Genomic DNA, 18528 nt, shown 5'->3' on the forward strand with positions numbered 1-18528 from the left:
GCAGTTGCGACTTTAAATATGAAAAAATGACTCTCAATATGCAGACTTTTTTTTTTTCCTTTCATGTTAAATGCAAATGTTCTGCAGGTTGCTGTACTTCCCATGTTAGACCACACAGACACTCTGAGAGTTTGCAGTTGCAAGTAAAAGTTGACAATTGAGGGAAACATTGAGTGAAAATAATTTTGTTTCCCAGTAGCAAAAGTGAAGATATTTATCATTTTGTAGTCTTTGTTAAAACAGAAGATATCCTCTAGTGCAGATCATTTGATAACCACACGTTTCATTGTACATATCAGATTTATGAGGGCATTTATGATTAACAGCAACATGAAGATGAGTTTAATGTAGTTCCATTAGAGCAGTGGTTCTCAACTGGTCTAGTCTAAGGACCCACCACTAACTCATTCATGAAAATCGGGACCCAAATTTCTGATATTTTTCCAACCAATCAGATTTATTGAATGAAAAATAGTGCAGTTTGGACCTCAAATGGTACAAAACATATGACGGAATAAAGAGAAGGAACAAAACCAACATGTTTGAAGAGCGCTTCATAGACTTTTTACACTTTTTTTTTTTTTCCAGTCACATGTTCGCGACCCACTGAAAATGACTCTGCGACCCACTTTTGGGTCCCGACCCTCCAGTTGAGAACCACTTTATGCATTAGAGGGCTGTATGAAAAAGTTCAGTGATAGACAAGATGGTCGGAAATATAAAAACATCATGGTCATTCTTTTCCTTTTCAACCCCCCCCCCCCCCCCTGTAGACTTAACGAGGAACAAGTAAGAGTTCTGCATGCGATCCACTCTTCTTTACTTTCTTTTATTGTAACTTCAGTGAAGTTAATCATCAACCGACTGTCTCACAAGTAAAACATTTGACCAGAGTTGCCTGTAGGAGACAGAAAACAGAATGACCATCACTGGAAAAACTTTCTCTACTTATTTTTGCAGCTTAGTAAATGCTACTCGAACAATTTCCAGTATGTGAAACGGCAGTCTGTTGTCCTGAAAGATGTCCTGGACTGAGCTCAAGATACACAATGTATCTGTGTTGTTCTCTTTATTTCTCTTTGAGACTCCTTCAACCTGTATTTGTGGAAGTATATTTCATGCAACATGTTATTCTTGGAGAAAAAAAAAAAAAAAAAGATGTCAGATGTTTATGAGTAAAGACTTGCAGATATATGAGTCACTGCCGGTGAGTCTTCTTGGCTGTGTGCAGAATCTTCCTGATATGAGACATAGATGCAGTACATATTGTAACAGTATGCTCAAGAGGTGAGCACTCGACGTCCCTGAACGGCGGGAGAAGATGATCCACATTACAAAGACACAATAATGCAACCTGTGTGCACCACATTCACACATTAACCATGACCTTCTAAAAGCTACATGTTCAGACATGATGGAGTATAAAGTGAGCACTGCTAAATGAAAGTACAGCATGTACCAGTAGCACAGTGACGTCAGTGTGTCACGTTTATATAGATCATATTCAGCAGGACAGATGTGATGTTACTACAAGTCAGAAAGTAATTTAGTAATGAAGAAGCTATTTCACTATTTTGACTTATTTGTACTTGTTTATAGAATTTGCTTCTATTGAGGCTGTCTGTGAGGGCATGAGCTGAAGTTAGCAGCTCACTGGGGATTGTCAGGTTTCCAGGCACATTCATATTTTACCTGCCCGTATCTGAAATAAGAATCTGAGGAATTGCTTATTGCGTTTACACTTACAAGGGGAGTGCGATCAAACTGGGTGTTTGGAGCCTATCATGAAAATAAATAAAAAGCAAACAGAAAGTGATCAACAAGACAACATTTTAATATGTATTGTATAAAATATACAATATATATGCAGAAAGAAATTGGCTTAAAAGACATTAAATGTATGTATTGTTTCCCAGAGTTGGCATTACAGCATTCTTAATTAGAGGTAGATGACGTGCCTGAAATCAATATCTGGACATTAATAAGATATTTTCTATATAATTCCTGTATAAAAGGATGTGCAATATGAAAGGAAAGTGGGTGAATCTTAATCATAATATGTATCTTGTGTATAGTAGAGGGAGTATACTATATAAAATGCAATTGATCTTTTTGAAGATAACATTAAAATACATGTGATTTTGTGTTTATGGCTTAACCAGTGATATCTAAAACATCAGGATACTTCTTTAGAACCTTTTACTCTTCTAGTCAAATTTAGTCTCCTTATTTGCAGATTGTAAGTGACAACTGTATTTCCTGAGAAAGACTGTAAGGTGCAGCTAAAAAGAAAATCCTGAAATTAGCACTTATTTACACTTAAAGTTCACTCTTTTTTCACCACATGTGTAATCGTATCTGATCAAGTATATTGAGCCGGGAGCTTTGATGTGACCCAAGGCTGCAGCATTGCGTCGTCATTGTCGTTGCCCTGTAATCTTTATTGGGATGGTTGATTTATTTCTTCTGTTTAGTTTTGGAAAAGCCAAAATGATACATCAATATTACATCTCAAGCTTTGCACGACCTTTGTCCAAAAAAAACTCTGAAGTCAAGTTTTGAGGGGATTTTTTGTAACTTATGTTATTCATAACTTGGCCACTAGATGACAGATTCAGCCCATTATCGTCTTCCACTTTTAGAGAGCTTAAATGTGATGTGGTATAAAGTTAAAAGCAATTTCAATGGATCATAGAGAAGATTTATGACAGTAAAGATAGCCACTTGTTACCACAAAATCCGGCAGATATTGGTTTAGTGTAAAATAAAAAAATGTGTCATTAAGCCTCATTTGTGGGGTTTTCTCTGTAAGTGTTGTAGCAAGAAAAGCTGCGAAGCTTTTGTTCATCACCTCCTCTGAGTTGTTAATGTTGTGAACTCATTAAAGCTCTCAGAGAACATTAGCATAGAGATGAATATGCATGAGGAACTGTTGTCTGGTTGACAGATATGACAGCTCAGTATCTCTCACAGGGCTGAGTGACACACGGACACATGTACAGAATAACGAGTCCGACACATAGCAGCCCCCTCCCCGCACACATACACATTGACATGGACACACATACAGCATGTTAACACAAGGAGAGAGTTCTGTGTTGTTGTTTTGAGGAGCAAAAACTCCCATTATCATCATCCTCATCATCATTTTCTGCAACTCAATCCTGCGCCGCTCGACTTCAGGTCCTGCAGCTGCCTGACATTCAGCCATATGGTGCGACGCCTGCATGTGTTTGTGTGTGTGTGTGTGCATGTCGGCTTTTGTGAGTGTAAATGGGTGAAGGTTGGGAGTAATTGTGATGTATCTGTGCGTGGGAATGTGAGAAAAGAAGCAGGAAATGAACCCAGCGCTCTGATTAAGAACAGGTAACAAACACAGAGAGGAGAGTTCATTCATTACACAGGAGACCGAGCCGAAACCCCTTGACCTTTACACCTTAGTGTGATTTGTGCAGTTATGTCAACATGAAGGTCCACTGGATACCTGGAAATACTCACATCAGAAAATTATATGTTTTGAAAGCCATAAATAACAAATATAACTTGTATTCCTTTACTATATATACCCATATTTTCAGCCTAACATACAAAAGCTGATTTCACCTGATACTTTAATCTCGATGGCTTTATGCCAAGAACAATTGGCTGTAGGCTAGATATCTTGAAAACTACAGGCCTAGTTCATTCATTATTATAATTGTTTTAATGGTTCTCTCACTTGCTTTTTGTTGCTTATGGAGATTTTTTTATTAGCTACATATTTTAATCTCCATGAATCTTTTCTCCTGGTTAAAACAGAACTTGCAGATTTTAAATCCTTGTGATATTTGAAACTTAAGACAAGGAATTGTTTTTTTGTTTTACAACACTTTCATAGAAATGACAATATAGCCTACTGTAGCAAGCGAGAATAACATTACAATGCTAGCTACCTTGACACTACCATGTTTAGCTATAGCGTCACACTGCCATTATAGCTAGCTAGACAGTAGGCTACTGTTATAGTTATCCTGACACTACCATAATAGGCTATCTTATAAAGCTAGCACTACCATAGTAGCGAGCTTAACACAAGTTAGCTTGATATTATCATAATAGCTAGCTTGACACTACCATGCTAGCCTCTAAATAGTAACCTTAGTGTTTCTGTTTTAGCTGATAGATGTAGCCTATTCCTTTTACTTTATTCCTGCTGGACAGCAAACTAAACTAAGGTTATCTTTACCAGTGAGTTATTTTGCTGAAAAACCTTTCATATGAATATGACACAGGAGTGATTAAAGATGTATTCATTGACTGAAACAGTTAAACTAAACTGTTAGCTTAAATATTTATCTGAATTAACAAGAGTTTCTGTATTTTCTGTGAGTTAGTAATTTCCTGGAAACATGTTGATGACCCGCCCTGCACTCTGACATGTCGGTCGTTACTTATAACCATCCAATTGTTTTATTTTATTTATCGTCTCTCCCTCATTGATCACAGGACCTATAGGCTAGCAATTATGAGTTGTAACATGTAACATTGTCACCATGTTTTTACCAGTGACGTGCGGTGAGGTTCGTGGCTGGTGAGGCACTGACTCAGAGTCAGATTTACAAATATATGAACCCATTTATAGAGTAGTGTAAACTCACCATTCAATTAGCAGCTTGCACATTGACTACTGGTTGTGTTTCATATCTCATATCGGCATTATTTACACACACATAGAGGTAAGGTGCATACTTGGCCGAGGAAGAACGTTCAATTTATAGCGCCTCAGACATTTTTTGTTCTATTGCAATCCCACAATTCATACTCATTCAATAAAAATAAAAGTAGGCCTATATACTGCGGTGTATTCATGGTCTTACCTTTACTTTTAAACGAAGTCCATACGCCTATCCTTCTGGACTAAAAATGTCCGTGACTTTGTTGTAAACATCCTCATTATCTTCTTTTAGTTTTAAAAGTCTTCCATTATTTATCTCTTCATGTTTTGATTGAAAGTCCAGTTTTGAGAAATAATTAAGCTTAGATATAAAATCTTCCTTTTCCATTTTTGCAATCAGAGCGAAATTTTCAAATTAAAAAGAAGAGGAGCAACATCAAACCTCTGCCTCACCTGCCTCCCCTGACCGCACGTAACTGGTTTTTACTCACTATTGTCTGTATATATGGTTTTTACATTCAGCACCATTGGCTCCTTTAAATGTAAATTGATATCCCAATAAGTCCCTCCTTTTAGCTTTCCAGCTTACAGGAAACAAATAAATAAGCACTCTGTTACACTTGCTGGAAGCTTTAAATGCAGACTAATAGGCTCCTGCCTGGGAAGGGCTGCAAAGATGGAACTAAAACTTCTGATTTGCTATTCCACACTAAAGTCACTTACTTTATTGTTGATAAAAACAATTGCGTTGATTTGTGCTGCTTTAAAGATCATGAGACATCAATGGCCCCACTCTTCCTCAAGTTGTTGACATCGCTGATTTGTGATCCTGATGTCTCAAATTATTCCATCCTCTTCTCAATTGCATGACATTTTGAAAGTAATTGCAGGCCATTATCTTTTATTCATGAAATTATGCTGTTTTGATGATGAATAATCCTGCTATGTCAAAAAACCGGAGAGTCACAATCAGCACAATTATGTGTTCACAGTCACTAGTACCCATGAGATGACGGCTTCATGCTCAGCCACCAGAGGCCGTTTACACACACCCACTCCTAATCCTGAAATACCTGCCTGGCAGCTTTAATTAACTGCTGTAACACCCTGCCAAGCCAGATCCCCCCTCTTCCCCCCGCCCTTCCCTCTACACTTCCCACTATCCTCGCCGATGTCTCCGTTCCAATGGAGCTGTTGCTTTATGGTCATAGTGAGCCAGAAAATCAACACAGAAAATAGACTCTAAATCACACATTCAGATGTAGCAGTGTAGGTGGAAGGATTCTTGTACAGCCAGATCTTCGCATTGAATCATTTTGTTCTACATCTTGTCATACCACCTGTGGTTGCACTGTGCTTTTTAAAGCTATACCTCTGTTCCTGAGAACCACCTCCATCCTTGCTTTTAAACAATATCTAAAATCAAAACAAGCGGTGAGTCTGCTGCAGAATCATCTCCTTCCAAGAAAAAGACAGCAACAGTGAAAAGATGCTTGAAATGCTTAAAGGGCCACTATGTAGATTTGGTATTGAAATTTGAAAGTTGGAGAAGTGAAACAATTCTGTGCTATATTTTCTGAACTAAATACACAAACTTTATTCAAAGGGAAAAATGGGTCCCTGGATACAGAATCTGTACACTTCTCCAACTTTCACATTTCGCTACCAAAACTCCATAGTGCACCTTTAAGTGTAAGTTTGCAAAAGGGAAGGACATACAACTGAGAGTTGGAAACTTGAGAGACAGATGGATGGTATAAATGATGTAGCTTCGACTTCAGGGCTATGTGAGCTCGTCAAACGTATTAGTGTCCAATGCAATCAGCTGATATGGGCTTATCGCAAATATACACATCGCTATTTGTGTATATCAGTAATCGTTAGGTTTTTTTTAATGTAGAAGTATGAAGACTTCTTAAAAATGACTTCTTGTAATTTTTGCTTATGAAATCAGTACAAAATGTGTGCCGATCCATGTAGATAATAGAGCCAGGAGGATATATCTTTCAGTTGTTTCAGCCAGTATGAAGTACTGTTATCAGCTGTTTGTGTTTTGTGTTTTTTTTGCGTCTGTGATTTGCACTAATGCTAAAACTATCAAGTCAACAACAATGATTGGGATGATTAATGAGTAATATTTTACAGTTTGTCCATCAGAATCTCAGAATCAGTTGCTTAATAATCTCTCTGCATTGTCTGCATCACATACACGCCAATGATTCTCCATTTTCTGCAGATATTGTAATTATATGTTTGGTATAATTTTATGACATACTCTCTTACAAGATGAAAGTATGTCTGCTTTGTTTTACAACTAACACCTCTGCAAAAAGGGGCAGAAATATGAATTCATGTTGCTTTCAGCATCAATCAAACGCTCCATTTACTCCCTTTAATTTTACCACTGCAGACTGTAATTATTTGTTGCTAATTGATGTTGATTAAAAAAAGCTACTTAAATGGTCTCTCCCTCTCCAGGATCCATTTGTTGTTCTACCTAAATGTTCACTTTCTTCAGTTTCTAGAAACTTTTGCTCATTCTATAAACTTAAGAATAGGGAACGTGCAAGCAAAAAAAAAAGGCCAGAAAAAAAATCTAATTCAGTCAGTTCCCTTTTCCTTCCACTGTACAAGAAACACACATCATCTCAGTGATGTGACAACAGATAACATCTTTTCATAAGAGGATTTTATCATTTAACAAAAAGCAACTATGATTAACGGAAGTCTCTTAAGGCAAAGTCAACATTTTACACGTTGTAACTTACTGTGGGAGGTGTCACCCGTAGCAAAGAACCTTCTCAGCTTTGTAATTTTCTTTTTGTAATCGAAATATCTTTTTTTATCACAGCATAAATCACGGTTTGGGTTTGGTGTCCTAAAGATAATAATCATTTCTGATTCATTTCAAGGAGTCAGGAAATATAAACACATGACTTACTTTTTTACTTGTAGCAGGCAGATTGGGTTTTTTTAAGTATTTTTTTCGACCACTTTTGCCTTTATTGGATAGGGCAGCTGAAGATAGTATGGAAATGTTAGTGGAGAAAGGGAGGATGGCAAGCAGCAAAGGGCAGAAGTTTTGAACACACTTTAGCCTCCATACATGGAGCGAATTACCCAACCTCCATGCAAGCAGATTTTTTGTGCAAAGTAGAATTTTTGATCTGGAACGGATTGTTAGCAGCACCTGCATGCAAATATCTTTCTATGAATCTTTATCAGATTATCTCCAATGGGAGCCGGGTTGTCTTTATGGCAAATTGTATTTTTCCGGCTTTTGCTCTCCATAGAGATGTTTGTCCTGCATACAACAAAGCCTGCTGATACATATGTCCATGCTAATTGCATTACAAACATACTACAAATGGAAAACAGAACATTTCCAAAAAACAAAATCTAGACCCCTGGATTCTATGTTTTTATGTAGAATTTGTAAAAAAAAAAAAAAGATCAACGTTGTTGCAAGGTGCACAAAGGACCAAAAGTTAGCATCCAGGAACTATTGACTTCTCTAGAAAGACACAGTGGTTGCCTGGTGCACGTTGGAATATTTTTGTTAGTGATTCACTGCTTGAGCAAATTTTCTTGCAGATCAAGCTTTATTCCCGCCTTCCTCCGTTAAATCACAACAGAAACAATGAGCTGGTGTGGGTCTTTAAATACTCTTTCTTTCTACTTTTGCCATCATCACAGAAGCAGCAGGGGGTGAACATGTGATGCATTCATGTGTGCACATGCACACACTTTTCTGAGGTGGAGGGTACCTTCTCTTTTCAAATTTTCAAATTTCTATTTTTTCAGCCTCTGCCCCCAAATCCTGTCAGAGTGTGTCCATATCCTGTCCAATGATTGGCTTGCATCTGCCCACGCCCCCCTCCTCCGTGTGAAGTCAGAAATCCAAAAAACACAACAACCCCAATGTCTCCTCAGGACAAGCAGCATTATTTCTGGGCAGGAAACGTTCTGTATGTGTGTGTGTGTGTGTGTGTGTGTGTGTGTGTGTGTGTGTGTTTGTTTGCTGCACGTGTGGCGGAGGCGGATGCTATTGAGAGGCGGCGGAGGAGGAGGAGGAGTGTGCGAAGACATACATGTATACGGGGTATGTGTGTGTGTGTGTGTGTGTGTGTGTGTGTGTGTGTGTGTGTGTGTGCGTACGTGCCCTTGTGTGCGTGCTTGAAAGGGGTCTAACTCTGAGGCACTTGTTCTTCAGCAGGGTGCTGTGATGTCATCCTCCCACCTCTCCACTGTGTTTTCACACCAGCGTGAGTCACAGAGCTCCAGCTCTCTTGGTGGGGAGCTGTGTGTGTGCATGCAATATCAAATCGAAGGTATTTTGAATTTGCATTCCGTCTATTCCCTTGCCTTTAGAAAACAGATTTCAAAGTGTTTTCTGTATGTTCCTGTCCTCTACAAAGGGAAGCTGAGCGTGTGAGGGTTATAGTGCAATGCCGCTCTTGACAGACTATCTGCAGCTTTACCACATGAAGAGTTGGAGCAGTGTACTTTCTTCTTCAGATATTAGAGTTCGCATGGAGCATACACATGGATAAAGCTAATTCCCATGGGACTGACTTACTCAGGTCCCTGTAGCTGAGAAAACCACAAATTCACAACCCTTTGTGTACTACAAAGTTGGCTGTACACAAACACCCAGCAACCTTTGGCAAACAAGAAAACAGAAAGCAAAACTGTTTTTGCACTGTTGCAGGTTCCCCCCCCCCCCCCTTTGCCAGTCTGACAATGAATGGAAATTGGGACAAGGATAAAAATGCAAGACAGGCGGGAAGGAAACCTCTTTTCTTTTCTTCTTTTTTACTTTTATCCAACAGATTTAATATGCTTCTGGCATAAGGTTGCAGCCACAACCATAAAATATATACATGCTGTAAATAATTGAAGACCAACCCTTCCTTGGTCTTTGCCTGTGCTATGTTTGTTTTAGCAACTGGTGCATTCAGCTTGGTGGACAGGACTTGAAGGCGTGTTCATATAGAGCTGATTGCAGAGGGCTTGTGATGAAGTGGTTTATTTGTCTAGCTCTAACTGCTTCAAACCGAGAACATCAGAGCCATATGCTCCAGGCTGCAGACTCCAACACATGAACTGGGAACGCTAAAGCAGCCAAAAGTTACCATGATGAAATCAATGCCACTTAAGACCAATCATGTGTTCTCATGTCATTTTTGTGCCAATGCCAAAAATTTGGCAACGCTCAATTTGAAACCTCAAAATATAGGTCCAATTCAAACCTCTGATCATGCAACTCTGATCAACACTTGGGATCAAGTTTTCTCATACTGTCTCAGGCACTGCAATGCAATAAATAATCTATCAAAAAACATTCAGATGAGTGCAAGTAATACATCTAAAAAATCATAAATAAAAGCTTTCTTGCTATATAATGTAGTTGACTTCTTGCAGCCAAACTGCAGTACCCACAATGTCCACTAGGGCACAGAGGCTCATACTTTGGGGGGCACTTTCCTATGCTGTTAAAGGTCATGAATGAGAAGATTACCATGAGCCGGTAAAATGAATGAGAAAATTTGCAATAAAAAAATCCTATTCCTGATTACTTGACTTATCCCAGTATAGTTTATTAGGGGTTGACAACCATTGGATTAGTTGAAATGCCAACATTTATAGCATTATATTATACCATAAATACGCACAAAAACATTTAATCAAGATGAGTAAGTTAAATTATTTAACTTGTCTAATACTAAGATTTCCATCAGCCTCACCTGCACTTTCTATGTGGTGTGCATTATCAAGTGTTAGCATGCTAACATGACCACTGTAAACATTACATTATGAAGCAGAACAGTGATGGCTCCGCCCACTCAGTGGTAGACGCCTTAGAGTGTTGTAGCAAGAGTAAAACTGAAGGACACCCAACAGACTTTCCAAACTAATTTTTTTTTTTTTCTAGCCTGAAAAGACAAATTGAAATACAAGTACAATTAAATACTGATTGAATGTGTATAATGTAAGTATCCATTTTTCTCAAATTATGATCAGCCTTTCACAAGGATCATGGCCAATTTTTCTTTTCAAAGCTCTTGATTTTTAGGCATCTCATCTTTTTTCTTAAACATAGTTTTTTGTTAGCCGTCTGTCAGCCAAGCACTCAGCCCAGTTAACCAGTTAACCGTCACGACAACAGTGCGTAACAAAACCCTAATTACACACACACACACACACACACACACACACACACACACACACACACACTCCAATCAAGACACAGTGCTCTCCACTTATGAAAAACAAGCGCATCAAATTCTGTCTATTTTGAGAGCACACTGTCTGCATGAAGCCCCTGAGAAGAGAGACAAAAGAGCCAGTGTATGTGAAAACAACTTGTCGCCTTTCTTCATGTCAATCTCTATTAGTGTAGGAGCGCCGCTTGAGTGGAACTTTGTGAATGGGGCCCATTCTCTTCATTCCTCTGCTTCCAGGGGCAACAGAGGCAGGCATTCCTCTGCTCTCCCTCGCTGGGTTACAGCGGTCATGTATCTTGTAGGTGGTCGCCTCATGTCTGACTTCACTAGCATGACATCTTAATATGTCTCAGACAGAGTGTAATGTCAGCATCAGCTAAAGTAACACCAGGTTCAATGCTGGTATGTAAAGGGCATGCTGTAAGAGAGTGGGAGCTTAAAAAAAAACCCTTCCTCATTAAGATTTCTTCAGTCATTCACACCACCAAGGGAGAACATAAAAGATGATAGTAGTAAAAGAGGAGAGTCTGCAAATACAAGGACAGGCCATTTGAAGGGGCATGTATTATTAACCGTTTACCATTTTACCTTCATTTCTGCGACAAAAAACTGCAACACTATCTTTTTGATCTGATAAACAGTTAAGGATTTAATCTGGACTTATTGAAACATATTTTATCAGTGATTATCTAAAGAAAAAACAGAGGTAGAGGAGCAGATACAGCTTTGAACATTAAGTCACACTTTTTTTCTTCCTGATGTCATCAGGGCAGATATGAAATCATCTCCTGTACAAAACAAAAAGGATTTCCTTTGGATATTTTGGTACGTTTTGGTCATTGCATAAAAGTTTCAAAAGGATACTGTCAACAACTCACCCTATTAAATGACTGTGTAGTCTGAATTTAGGACACATAACTGACATTACAGTATAATTAGTATCTATTGTGAAACTGGGACACAGGATTTGGCTTGACAAGAATTGTGTCCCAGTTTTTAACTACATCAAATTGTAACATTGTTTTTGTTAATTAACTACTGTACATACACACTGATAAAGTGTGGAAAGAACTGGACGGACATTAAGTCCAATAATGCAGGGCAGAATTTAAAGGGAGGGGACCCATAGTGTAACACTTTTCAAATTGGCCATGAAGTTCAGCTTTGATTCAATCATTGTTTTGTTTTTTTTAATCATTTCCTGATAGCTGAAAACAATACAGAGGTTCAATGGATGACATGCCAAGTCTGTTTTGGCACCTGTGCTGACATTAAGTCGAGGTATTTTGTTGGATTGGTACTTGGCATCAGCCAGAAAAAAGTTGGATTGATGCATCCCTGGATTTGCATACACATATTACTTTAGAGATGAGCTGTCATTCAGTTAAGATAAAAGCAGAGAAATCCAGTGAAAACAGATACTTTATGTACCAAGAGTTGCTCAGTAATATTCAGGGAATAACAGTCAATAACCTGACTGTGTTGGCTCTGTGTCAGCATTTTTGTTACATAAACTTAATTTGATATTGTGGAAAACTACAGGAAAATGAATTGTCTATGATTGCAGCCAAGACGATTTAACTAGTTGTTCCATCTCTATCATTTCAATAAAGTTAATACTTTATATGTAGCTGCCCCGACAGAGTCCAGTGTGTTAGCTATACTGTATACCTCATGTGGGAGCTGGATTATAAAAATGCCTCCAGGTTCAAAGGGGGATAGGGGCATGGTTACGATACAATGCAATACTATACAATGCTATATAATATGATGGGTTATGATAAAATATGATAAGAGATGATACCGATACCATACCATACCAAACCATACCAAACCAAACCATACCAAACCATACCATACCATACCAAACCATACCATACCACACCAAACCATACCATACCATACCATACCAAACCATACCATACCATACTATACCATACCATACCATACCATACCATACCATACCATACCATACCAAACCATACCAAACCATACCATACCATACCATACCATACCAAACCATACCATACCATACCAAACCATACCAAACCATACCAAACCATACCATACCATACCATACCATACCATACCATACCATACCAAACCATACCATACCATACCATACCATACCAAACCATACCAAACCAAACCATACCAAACCATACCATACCATACCAAACCATACCATACCATACCAAACCATACCAAACCATACCAAACCATACCATACCATACCAAACCATACCAAACCATACCAAACCATACCATACCAAACCATACCATACCAAACCATACCAAACCATACCATACCACACCAAACCATACCATACCATACCATACCAAACCATACCATACCATACTATACCATACCATACCATACCATACCATACCATACCATACCAAACCATACCATACCATACCATACCATACCAAACCATACCATACCATACCAAACCATACCAAACCATACCATACCAAACCATACCATACCATACCATACCAAACCATACCATACCATACCATACCAAACCATACCATACCATACCAAACCATACCAAACCATACCATACCAAACCATACCATACCATACCATACCATACCAAACCATACCAAACCAAACCATACCATACCATACCATACCATACCATACCAAACCATACCAAACCATACCATACCAAACCATACCAAACCATACCAAACCAAACCATACCAAACCATACCATACCATACCATACCAAACCATACCATACCATACCAAACCATACCAAACCATACCAAACCATACCATACCATACCATACCATACCATACCATACCATACCAAACCATACCATACCATACCATACCAAACCATACCAAACCAAACCATACCAAACCATACCATACCATACCATACCATACCAAACCATACCATACCATACCAAACCATACCAAACCATACCATACCAAACCATACCATACCATACCATACCAAACCATACCAAACCAAACCATACCATACCATACCATACCATACCATACCATACCATACCAAACCATACCAAACCATACCATACCAAACCATTCCAAACCATACCATACCATACCATACCATACCAAACCATACCATACCATACCATACCATACCAAACCATACCATACCAAACCATACCATACCACACCATACCATACCAAACCATACCATACCACACCATACCATACCAAACCATACCATACCATACCATACCATACCAAACCATACCATACCATACCATACCATACCAAACCATACCATACCAAGAGCTACACACCTTTAGCTGCCTCCCCAGTAGCAGTACAGTAATACATTTCTATGAAAATGTCTTTAAGTTTAAAGTAAAAAATGAAAAGAGAAGGAGAGAGAGAAAATGTACTACTGCATTGCAAGTGAGTGTTATGGCAATCTATTGGGCCTAGATGGCCTAGCGGTTAGTTCACGTTAGTTAAAGAGGCTAATTCCCATAACAGACAAAAAATACTATGTTTACTACTACTTGGTACCCTGTCCACGTTCTGTCAATATAATTTTGCTGGTTGAGCAATATGAGAAACAGTTATGATACCTATTGTATCTATAACTCCAAACGCTCTGCTACACTTTGGCAAGTTTTTCTCATCATAGTTGTGGGATTTCAGTTTTTGCCGACACTCAGAAAAATGAGCTGAAGACTGATTTTGACAGCAAGAAATGTCAGCAGCTGTTTGTTGCATCATTAGCACACACACATGCACACGCACATACACACACACACACACACACACACACACACACACACACACACACACACACACACACACACATACAGACACACACACACACACAAGCCCTCCTCTGCATCAGGAGTCAGTTTCTAAGAGGCTGCACAGTCTGCCTCTGTGCCTTTTACCCTTTAATCTAATGATGAAGTTAGAGTGCATTAGAACATTATTCTCATCAGTCAAATTGATTAAAGACACAGGACACTGCTCAGCATTATAAACCTCATAGTACCTCAAGTTGTCTGTATTTTCTGATGCCTAAGTAGCTGATGTCGCACTACATTATCGGCATAACAAACGGGAAAGTTGATCAGTTAGTTATTGTAAGTGACGTGTCTTTCTCTGCTTTAATCCGTGCTGAATTTAATTCCGTTGCAAACATAATTAGACCACTTGAGTTAATCCTGGGGGAGCAGTTTTTCACCGGAGAACAATACAAACCGCCCACACAAATATCTGCCCCATGACAGAACGGGCTGGGTAAGTGTTAGGACCCACGGAGCTACAGGACTAGAGAGGTTTTAATGACGATGATCTCCTTTCCTTTGTCTTTATTAGATTGTTATGCAATTCTGGATGGCATTTTAGAATAATGGATGTAAAATGGATATTAAAAGGAGCTAATGAGTAAATGAAGATGGGAATATACTGTCACTGGAATCAGAGTATAATTAGGATTAAAAGGAAAAAGAGAGGCCAAGTACAGAGACAAAAGAACATGATTGAAAATAGTCACAGGTGTCACATGTGGGAGAGAGATGAATTCCTGTGACGCCTATACTATTCACCCACTCTTTATGTAGGCACCTATTCAGCCACTTTAATTAGGCCACTGTTCTTTCTCTTATCTAATTAAAATCGTGAGCTGAAATAATTAATGTATATGATGGAGGCCAACAAGTTGAATTTGCAAGGCTTGGAGTATGCATGTAGTTTTTTTAAAGTTTTTTTTTTTACATATAGTGGCTGGTGGCGCAGTGGTTGGTGTGCGCGCCCCATGTATGGGGGCTGTGGTCCTCCAGGCGGGTGGCCCAGGTTCGGGTCCCATCTGTGGCTCCTTTACCTCATGTCATTCCCCACTCTCTCGCTCTCTCCCTGATTTCCGACTCTGTCCACTGTCCTATCTCTCCATTAAAGGCACAAAAAACCCAAAAATAATTCTAAACGTGGTGTGCTTTGTGTTTATGCCATTATGCAAAAAGCTGTCTGTTGGCTGGCATAATCAACCACCTCAGGGGTAAATGAATGAAAATAAACTACTTTGTAAAGGTTTTAATAAAGGAGATTTACTGGCTGTGACCTACGGGAAGATCAGAGGCCATTATGCATCAACTTTCCCCTACATCAACAATTAAACAGTGGCAGAGAAAAAACTAAGGTCATCTACCCAAATACTTTATAGAATCTATTTTCCAAATCCTGAATATTTCTAGAAAATTTCAGGAGTGCGTTTTTTTTTCCTGTTTTCCCTGTAGGTGGAGCGGGGACAGGAAATGTTGTCAAAAGGACAATACAGAAATCCAGGAAGAGGGACAAAGCGACAGAGTCTAATACTATTATGACAAGCTTTAAGCCTTCATGTCTTATGTATAATTGGATCTATTCACAGTATCAAGAAAACAAGTGGAAAAGAGCATACTGGGTAGAAAAAAGGAGCAGCTTCATTACATAGGCCTACCTGATGATTTACTGGCAGGAAAAAATGTGTGAAAAAATGTGCAGCTCACCCTGTCCATTTCAGGTTATTTTCAGGAATTTGTGCTCCAAAGAGTTTACACATAAGATCCAAATGGCAGCTGGACTTGGTTAAGTCCAACTTCTTTAACCAAGTCCAGTTGCCTTTTGGATAAGGCCTTGAATTACCACGACCTGGACTGAGAACTTATACACAGACAGCTAACAGTTTGAATACAGAAACAAGAAGAAACACTTAGAGACAAAAAACAGCAAAACTTTTACTTATAATGGAATATATTCTGTTTTAATGAGTGTGTTTCGCTTCTTTTGCTTTAAAGTTTTGTATGTGCTTTCTACTGAGGCAACAAGATAAGAGAAATCTCTGAACAAGTTACAATTCCAACCAGACTAAAAAAACAGCCCTGCAGCAACTACTTCAAACGGCATTGAACCACCCTGACTCTGTGTAGTAATGACTCCTGAGAAACTAGTTGACATTCACCCTTGACAAACAGAGAATGTATCCTGTCTATGTCACACAACAGGTTTGTATTATTATTATTATTATTATTATTATTATTATTAATAATAAGAATGATCAACCTTTGATTAGATTTTTTTCATTTATGTACATTTTAAATTATATAATCAATGAAAGATGTAAAGCCTACATTACAGCAGCTTGAGCTGTATTTGAAGCTTATAATCAATATTTTTTAAAGATTTATTTTTGGGCTTTTTATGCCTCCATTCGAGAGAGAGAGGGGAATGACATATTAGCCACAGACCAGACCCGAACCCCCACCCCGGGGGCCAAGGCTCTGCACACCAACCACAAGTCAACCAGCGCCCTGATAATCAATATTTTTTTATGATAATGTTAAAATAAATGTAAAAGATATTGCTCTTAGTGACCAATGCACAGTTCCCCTCAAACTGAGAAGCATTTATAAGTGCATTGCAGCTCACTTTTTACTCATAGCTTAACAATTTGAGGCAGTTTCTCATCATCTGCAGTGAGTCGGCCTGACAGAATTAGTTAAATAGTCTAAAGAGACCTATAGTGTACTAAATGAACAGCACTAAAAAAACAATGAAAGTAAGCATAGCTGGTATAAGAAAGTAAAATTAGCAGCTAAAGTCCCATATATGTCTTAGTGGGAATCAAACCAGGACTAAACCAGGAGTGAATACAATATAATTTATTAGAAAGTCTTAACTGTACTTGTTCAAGAAAAGGCTTACTACAAGGAGTGCCTCTCTGAATAGCACACACACTAAAACAGTAAGAGAAAAACAAAAAACAGCAATGCAAAAAACAGAAAATAGGAAGTAAGAAATTAATGCAACGCCCTTTGAACATGTGCATTTACCTGAACTATGGTTCATTGAATCAAACACTATAAAATAGCCTAACCGTGGGCTATTTAATGCACAAGGATATAGACATAAACGGATTATGAGATATTGGGCTCCTGGGCATTGAGGGGCTCATGATGATGAATAGGCTTATACTGTATTTGTATTTTTGGTAGGACTTTTTGGACCCTGCTATTGACATGAATTACTGAGCCCTTCGACTGTGCAACATTAAAAGTAACAGCGACGTCACACAGAAGCTCTGGCTTAGGGGTCCCCTGAGCCCTCGGGCCCCTGGGCCTGGATCGGCCCGTGCGGTAGGCTAATCCACCCTTGGATATAGAGTAAATGCCTTCTTCGTGTCATATAATGGGCTTTATTCACCAGTTTCCTTCAAACTAAACTATGACCAAGGTCAAGGATGCATCTTGTCATGACTCAGTATGTCCTGTCTATGGTCCTGTCCCAGTATAATAATAGGCTACTGTAACTAATTATGTCATAATTATATTTCAGTCGGCGTAATCTTGTCAAATGAATCTGATTTCCTGGCAACACATATTTCAGCTAGTCTAACTGTCGAGTTTTTTTTATGTTTCTATATCAGGACGCATTATTAGTCAATATCCAGAACGAGCTTCCGGAGTTTCATAACCTTCAGTGTTCATCCACACCATCAACACCATCAACACAAACACCAGTTGCTTCGCTGAGAGGGCCATTATACGATTCTGTTGCCAGAGCAACGCTCTTTCTCCCTCTCTCCCATCCTTTCTCATGCTTGCAGTGGTGTCCGCTCTCTTTTCGACCCTATCGCGAGACTTGTGCACCTCTC

Source organism: Labrus mixtus, chromosome 12, assembly GCF_963584025.1.
Source record: "Labrus mixtus chromosome 12, fLabMix1.1, whole genome shotgun sequence".
Taxonomy (NCBI): Eukaryota; Metazoa; Chordata; class Actinopteri; order Labriformes; family Labridae; genus Labrus; species Labrus mixtus.